The following is a 9,343-nucleotide window of genomic DNA, read 5'->3' on the forward strand; positions in this document are numbered from 1 at the left end:
AGTCTAGTGAACCACCACTACTGCTTCTATGATAGGTATCTCCTTAGATAAGTAAATCAAAACTGCACCCACTACTCCAGCTAAGGTCTCACCAAGATTATATCCAATTTAAGAAAGACATCTTTACTCTTATATGTAAATCCTCTGTGACAAAGGCCAAAACTCCATTTGCCTTCCTTGTCGATTCGTGCAACTGCATTTTATCCTTTAGTTACTTATGAACAGGGATATTTGTACATCAATACTGCCTATTTAATGCTCCACATTGCTGTTGCTCCTACAAAAGTAGATAACCTCATAGTCTTACACATTTGCTCTATAAATCCCCTTAAAGTTTCTTTGCATCATTCTAACATCACAGATTCCCACTTAGATTTGTATCATCTGCAAACTTGGAAATGTTACAATTGTCCCTACATCCAAATCATTGATGCAGAGGGGACTCAAATACTAATCCTTCTCATACCTCATAAAATGAACATTTGCAAAAAAATATGAATTAGCATCATGATATTTAAATTAGCCTTATCCCTCAGTAGGAGCTGAGTCAAACAAACTTAGTTTTTTGCTGAAATATGTGCAAACCTGTGCAATCTCCAATCCCAACTCTGTTTGATTCACAGCCTCCCAGGATGAGCTCTGCCTGACCACACAATCTCTATTCTCACCTCACAGTGATCTCCAAACCCCACATCCAAATATTCCACCCACCACAGGAAAATAGGAGCAGGAATAGGGCTTTTCATTTTTCAAGCCTGCTCCACCATTCTATGTCATGACTGAGCATCTTCCTCAAATCTATTCCCTCAACATACTGCTGTAGAAAATCATCCCATGGACTTTCCAGGAATTGAAATTATATACAGCATTAGTATTCATTAGATTTATCTCATCTATATTTAGAGTGAAGTCACCATAGACCTTGAATTACCTTATTATATGCAACTCAGTTTTTCTGAGTTACACAATAACTGATATTACCACTACTGTTTGGTGGTTTACATATAACTTGTACAAATATGTCACTTCTTAGCTCACCCCAATAGATTCTATATTAGCTCCTCCAATTTAAATCCTCTCTCGTTAATGCTCTGATCCCATACATTGCTCTCACATCATTCCATATCCTTTTCCTGTTTTTCCTGTCCGTTCTGAATGTCAAATATTCTTGAGTATTCAGTCCCTAGGTTTGGTGATGCTAAAGTCAAATCTCCTTAATGGCAATTACGTCACATCCATTTACTTCTAATTGTGCCTCTGTCACATCACTTCTGAATCTCGCCACTTACCACTTCAGAACAGATTTCCTGGCTAACAGTCAGCAAGCCCATCAGTCAACCTAGCAGTCAAACAAGAAACCTATTGGAGACAAAATGATATGCTGCTGTGGAATCCTATAGAACATCAAGGAAACTTTTCTAGTTTTCCCACTCTGTCCCCACTCCTAATTACCATCTTCCACTGATTGTCTTCACAGACTCAAAAATAGGGACTATTGTATCTAATTATGCTACAAAGTTTGTTATGATCAATACCAAGTTTGTTTCAATCTCTCTTACACTAATTAAAAGTTTTCTTTCAATCAATAATGTCTTATTGATGTTCATGCTGCAGCAGTCGTATAAGCTTGGGTTACTATTAATATTATATAGCATTCATCTGAATCAAGCCAACAAAGCAAAGCAAGTTGGTTTGTTTAGAATTCAATTTCAAGATTTTCTGCCAGAATATAAATAAGCTACCATTAGCAGACCAACAAATCAATATTATTTAAAATTATGATATTGATATCCAGAAGAAACAATGTTTTTTTTCCCAATTATAACCATGATAAGTATAGATGCTCCTTATGTATTGACGACGGATGACTTGGTTGATAGCAATCTTGCTTCTGGATCAGAACGCTGCAAATTTGAGCCCCATTTTAAAGGCTTGAGTGTAAAATCTATTCTGTAATTCCAAAACAGCATTGCAAGCATTCTGTATTGGTGGAGCCTTTCAGGTGAATATTAAACCAAGACCAATTCTTAACCACTCAAGAAGGCAATTAAAGATCTCAAGAAACTATTTGAAGAAGAAAAGGAAATTTTCCCTGGTGTCTAGACCAATAATTATCCATCAACCAATTTTATTAAAACAGATTACCTGTTCACTGTCCCACTGTTGTTTGCAAAACTTTATTGCTATGACCTCTGGTGCAGAGGAGTAAAGAGGTACAATAAATAAAGTCGACTACAAGAATTAGAATGCACTTAGTAGGGTGTTTGGTGAATAGCAGGGAGCAGTTCTTTTTCTCTACTCTGTTTTAGTAAGTTAATTGGTTGATAAGAAACTATTTGTAGGGCCTGTCTTTAAATTTCTATAAATTAAGAGAATTTATAATTTTTAATTAAATAGCTGTCCTTAGATTTAAGTGAAAAACACAAGGAATAAGGGATCAGGACAAATGTGATAAAGTAATATAAGTAATCTGAAGCAGTGTAAAGTTACTGTAAAAGCAGCACTGTTCAATCTAGTGGAATGTGTGGCCTAGTATAAATGAGAAGTCCTACTGGACCCTACTGGTATCCTGAGCAACCACATGTGCAGGAAATCCTGCCAACTGCAGAAACTTGAGCTCTGGGTTTCAGAGCTTGAGTGGCAGATGAAATCACCCTGACTTAGATGTCTAAGTACACAGCTCATTGAAAAGTTGCAGGCCAGGTGGAGAGAGCAGTTTATGAAGAATATAAAGAATAATAAAGAATACAGCAACCTGGATTTTATTAATATGGACTTAAAGTACAGAAGCTATGATACTAAACTCGTATAAGACACTCGGCTAGATCTTAGCTGGAGTATTGTTTACAGTTTTGGAGAGCACACGGTGGAAAATATGTGAACAATAAAGGTGACAGGGATGAGAAACTGAATTGAAAGGATAGATTGAAGGGGCTGGAACTGTTCTCATTCAAAAGAACAAAGAACAAAGAAAAGTTACAGCCCAGGAACAGGCCCTTCGGCCCTTCAAGCCTGAGCTGATCCAAATGTACTGTCTAAACCTGTCAGTCAATTCCTAAGTATCTGTATCCCTCTGCTCCCCACCTACTCATGCATCTATCCAGATGCATCTTCAATGAATCTACCATGCCTGCCTCTACCACCTCTGCTGGCAATGTGTTCCAAATGCCCACCACCCTCTGTGTGAAGTACTTGCCACGTGTATCCCCCTTAACCTTTCCACCTCTCACATTGATAGCATGACGTCTCGTTATTGAATCCTTCACCCTGGGAAAAAGCTTGTCTCTATCCACCCTGTGTATACCCTTCATGATTTTGTAAACCTCAGTCAGGTCCCCCATCAATCTCCATTTTTCTAGTGAAAATAAACCTAACCTCCTCAAGGTCTCTTCATAGCTAGCACCTTCCATACCTGGTAACATCCTCGTAAACCTTCTCTGCACCCTCTCCAAAGCGTCCACATCCTTTTGGTAATGTGACGACCAGAACTGTACACAGTATTTTAAATGCAGCCGAACAAATGTCTTGTACAATTTTAACATGATTTGCTGTATGCCTTCTTGACCAGTCTATCCACCTGTGCAGCAACCTTCAGGATACAATGGACCTGCACTCCCAGATCTCTCTGCCCATCAACTTTTTCCATGGCTCTTCCATTCATTGTATAATTCGTTCTGGAATTAAACTTGCCGAAATGCATCACCTCACATTTAGATTAGATTAGATTAGATTATTTACAATGTGGAAACAAGTCCACACTGACCCGCCAAAGCACAACCATTCCCCTACATTTACCCCTTCACCTAACACTACAGACAATTTAGCATGGCCAATTCACCTAACCTGCACATTTTTGGACTGTGGTAGGAAACCGGAGCTCCCAAATGAAACCCATGCAGACACAGGGAGAATGTGCAAACTCCACACAGCCTGAGGCGGGAATTGAACTCGGATCTCTGGCGCTGTGAGGCAACAGTGCTAACCAATGTGCCACCGTGCCTCCCATTGGATTTGTCTGGATTGAAAGCCATCTGCCACTTTTCCGTCCAACTCTCCAGTCTATCTATATCCTCCTGTATTCTCTGACAGTCCCTTATGCTTTCTGCTACTCCACCAATCTTTCTGTCATCTGCAAACTTGCTGATCATACCAACAATGCCCTCTTCTAGATCATTTATGTATATTACAAACAACAGTGGCCCCAATACTGATCCCGGTGGAACACCACTGGTCATCTTTCTCCATTTCGAGAAACTCCCTTCAACTACTACTCTCTGTCTCCAGTTCTTTATCCACCTAGCTAGAACACCCTGCACATCATGTGACTTCACTTTCTCTATTAGTCTACAATGGGGAACCTTATCAAATGCTTTACTTATGTCCATGTATATGACATCAATAGCCCTTCCTTCATCTAGCAACTTGGTCATTTCCTTGAAGAACTCTATTAAGTTGGTAAGGCACGATCTGCCTCGCACAAAACCATGTTGCCTATCACTGATAACAAAAGATAAAGGCTAAGAGCAGATTTGATAAATTGATTTCAAAATCATGAGAACTCTGGATAGAATAAATAGGGAGAAACAATTCCTGCTTTTACAAGAAACAAGAATGAGAAGGCATAGATTTAAAGTGATTTGCAAAAAAAAAACAACTGTGATATGAGAAAGAACATTTTTACGCATTGAGTGGTTCAAGTGTAGAATGCACTGTCTGGAAGTACTGTAGAGGCAAGGATCAATTGAACAATTCAAGATGTGTTAGATAATTACTTGAGTTAGAACAACATGCAAAAGTCTGAGGTAAATGCAGGAGAATCGTGCTAAATCATGATGATCACTTGGGGAGCTGAAGCAGACTCAATGGGTCGGTGACCTCCTTGGGCATCATAACACTTCTGTAATTCTCTGATTCTGTGAAATCTAGGTACCTTACATTAGAACAGTAATTATAGTTCAAAAGTGCAGTAACAGCACAAAGCCTTTGCTGATATCTAAATGGCAGTTTTAGAAGTGCAAGTCTCAGATTCTTCATTGTGATTTTTTTCAAAAGCCCATTAAGCTTAAGCATTGTTACTTCTTTTCTGTTATAAATTCCTCAAAGATCAGATTGCTCACACAAGCTTATTTGTATAACTGTAAAATTACTTGACAGATATTAAAAAATTTCTTCTTGTTGAATGAACAGGAAGCATTAATTATTAGGAAAACGTAATCTGTGAAATCAGAGGTTACAAATCTGATGTTTGACGGGCTGAATTAACATTGACAGCTGATGTATTGAAAGACAGCACTTGGGAAGAACAACAATTGCTTAATGCTTAGCTATGTCGTGTTTCTATTGGGCTCAATATATGGCTTCCACCCTTTTAATAAAAATCACTCAGGGGAAACTGTACTCTGCCACAGGGAAATCACCAGTTCCTTCAATTGAATTACTGCTGTCACTGCATAAACACAATCTTGTTTGATGTCGTCTTGCCATTCGTCTTCTATATGTTGTCTTTTATCTAAATCTAGAGTAATGTAAACTTTGCCACTGTAACTCAATAACTGCTTCACAGGTCCTGTCATGTGGCATTGCCATTTATCTCACAGAGCTCTCCATTTATTGAAATGCCAGCTATGATTTCACTGAGAAGCTGGTGTAGTTGTGCAGCAGCGCAGCATGAGGTACAACTTAATTTGAAATTTCTTATTATACCGTGGGCTAACTTACCTCTGTCCAGCTGACACAGCAGAAGATATTGTTTGTCTACAGAATTTTCATCAAACACTCCTTTCTGTTTTTACTAACTATTGAATCTAAAAAGGAATTAGTTACATCCACATTGCCAGGCAAGGAAAGAAACTCTGATTGGTGTGCTTAGATCATTAAGTGGAGTGATTGCTGTTAGCCAGTAGTGTTCATGCAATTGTATAATTGCAACTGTGAATTAAGTATTACAGAAAAGATCAGAAATTGCTTCATTATTCAGTATGATCTTACTGCTGCAATGGTTGGAATCACACTACTAAAAAGCATTATTATATTCAGTACATTTGAAATAAATGTGCTGACAACACAATAATATAATACTAATTCTCAAGTATAAATGAAAATCAGAAATAGTTCAGTTTAACATGGTAGATATTCCATGATAACATTTGAATTTTAATAAATAAATATAGAGCGAGTTTTCCTACTGTCCGAGTTCTCATTCAAATAAATTAACGAAAGGAAGTCAAGTCAGCCGCCCATTCAAAGGTCAATTTTCCCCAACCAGATGTTTCTGTGTTCACAGCACGTTTCATTAATCGAATAGCCCCCAGGTATGGGAAAAAATATACTGTCTCCTATAAACTACTGAAATTTGTACTCTCCCACTTGTACTTCTTTAAGTCTCTGCAATATTTAGTTAGATTCTCACTTCTGTGTCTGAAGATCATGGATAAGGCTCATTTCAGGATTCAGAACCAGTAGTTTAACTATCATTGCAGAACTAACATATAAATTAAGTATTGCATTGTCAGAGCTGCCTTCCTTTAGATAGTGCATTAAACTTCAGATATCTCTGTTATGGTAATTCAAGTGGACACTAACCATTTTAACACACTATTGAAGAAAAGCAGGGAGTTGGCAACATTTGCCTTGTCGAACTTGCTCCCTCCTGAAAGAAGGCAGCTTGTTCACTTTAGCTTTGACAAAAGGTCAGTTAGACTCCAAACGTCAGCTCTTTTCTCTCCTCACAGATGCTGCCAGACCTGACTAGATTTTCCAGCATTTTCTCTTTTGGTGTTCACTTCATTGTTGTTTATGATATACTGGATACAAAATCCTGTCACATTTCCCTCCCTCATAAGGTCAAAGGACGTGCGCTGATAATTGTGCTCTCAGATACTGAATCAGTCCCTACCCTTATAAATAAGATCTGGACAACATCCAGATTTGGTACTGATAACTGGGGCATAATATCCAGGCTACACAAGTGTTGAGCACTGACCATCACTACCAGGGAAGAATCTAATCAATTTCCCTTGACATGCAACAGCATTACCATAATTAAATCTGTCACCATCAACCTCTTGGGGATTATTGTTGACCAGAAATTGAAAAGGACCATAGCATACTGTGGCTACAACAGCAGGTCAGAGGCTGGAAGTTCTGCCATGAGTATATCTTATCCTGATTCCCCTGAAGTACATCCACTTTCTACAAAGCAGAAGTCAAGAGTACTTGAATGATCTTCAGTTGCTTAGATGAGTACCGCTCTAACAATTCTCAAGAAAGCTGACACCATGCAGAATGAATCTCATTTACTTTAATCCCATCAACCTCCTTCAAAATTCACACCCTGCTCCACAAGGCGCACTGCAGCAACTCACTAGAACTTCTTCCTCAGAACATTGCAAACCTGTGACCTCTACCCCACCTAGAAAGACAAGAGTACCAGATGCATGATGACACCACCACCTGCACGTTCCCTCCAAACAACACGCCATCATTCCTTGGAACTTTATCACTGTTCTTTCACTGTTGATGGATCAAAATCCAGGAACTCTCTCCCTAATATCACTGAGGATGTGTCTATATCAAAAGACTGCAACAATTTGAGAAGACACCACCACCTTCTCAAAGGCAATGAAGCCTGGAAAACAGTGAGATAGTTGTGGAGCCAAAAAGTTGTTGCCCTTCTGAAACACTCTTACCATTAGTTAAACATGCCAAGACACAACCTTCCTATAGAGTTCCTTATTTGTTATTTGTAATGTTCAGACCTTATGCTCACCAAACATTTCTTGCAGAACTTTCCCAGCAAGGATTAAGACTAGAGTTTCCCAGAACAGGAGATCCTTGGCCCGGGATCATTAGGACATAGAACCACTAGCTGATGTACTGAAAAAGACATGGGCTGAATTTTCATCATGGAAATGAGTCTTGGGGCTTGGGGAATTGTCTCAACATTTAATTTTCATTTTCTGGAGGCAGAGGTGGACCAATTCCAAGGTGGCCAGGTTGAAGGTTTTCCTCTGTTCCCAGAGATATTGGCTCATTCTTCATTGTCCTACTCCCTAAACTCCACTGTTCTCATTTACTCCCTCCACTTCATTAATCTATCTCAATGCATTCATCTCTCTGATAAATCAGGTTTATCCCTATCAGCAACACTTGCCCTTCCTCATCTCCTCAACTCCTTTATGTGCTTTCAATTCCTTCCTTGCCTTTGTCTGCCTTAACCATGCAATCCTTTAATTTCCCTTTCACCACTAATATCCTCTCGTTATCAAATTCTGACACCCACTCATCCAATATCCACTTTGGAAAACAGAATTAACAAGCCCCATAATAGCATTTTGAAAATTTAAGGTATGTTTTCAGATTTTAAAAAAGACATGTAAATAGGCATTTCAAAAACACTTTCTCTTTAGAAGCTCATATATCTATCAAAATAAGCAAATGAAAATTCCCAGGGTAGCTGTGTAAAAAAACTCTGCAGTACAGAATCAAAAATGCGGCTTTCAAGGCAGCCAAACCATTACACCTACATTCTCCAGGACATATATGTAACCACACTCTAAAGTATAGAATCTATCAATGCCTTTGAAGGCAAAGAAAGGTTGATATATATATCATGATTTGGAGGTGCCAGTGTTGGACTGGGGTGTACAAAGTTAAAAATCACACAACACCAGGTTATAGTCCAACAGGTTTAATTGGAAGCGCACTAGCTTTCGGTGATCACCTGATGAAGGAGCGTCGCTCCGAAAGCTTGTGTGCTTCCAATTAAACCTGTTGGACTATAACCTGGTGTTGTGTGATTTTTAACTTGATATATATGTGACAGCTTTCAAACAGCTAAGCAGATAGCTGGGATGATCTGAATTAACACCTGTTTATGTATCAACGCTTTCAACCAACTAAACAGATGACTGATCCATTCTGCAAAGAATGAATGACAATAATGGAGTGAGATGAAACAATTAATTCTGGATCTCACACTTGGTGAGCCTTTCATTATGAACAATTCAATTAACACCTAATGTAGCAGATAATCTAACCAGATGCATTTGAAGACTTTTCCATTTTTACAATGCTGCTGCTCTATCCCTTGACAGCTAAGTAACATCCTGGAATTCCACATTATGTAATGGTTAATTACCTTTTCCAAGCGCAACACAGTCTTCAAGTACTTCTGTAAACTTAGGCATAAGTGATGCTATTGCATTTAATGCTGAACTGTAAAGGAAGTATTCACCTTTTATACACTTACTGCCTCCATTGATGGCTCATGCCTCCATTCTTCAGATATGATTCAGGAAAGCTTTCAAAACCCAGCCACTTTGACTAAAATTGCAGACATTCG

Source organism: Hemiscyllium ocellatum, chromosome 1 (assembly GCF_020745735.1).
Source record: "Hemiscyllium ocellatum isolate sHemOce1 chromosome 1, sHemOce1.pat.X.cur, whole genome shotgun sequence".
NCBI classification, from domain to species: domain Eukaryota; kingdom Metazoa; phylum Chordata; class Chondrichthyes; order Orectolobiformes; family Hemiscylliidae; genus Hemiscyllium; species Hemiscyllium ocellatum.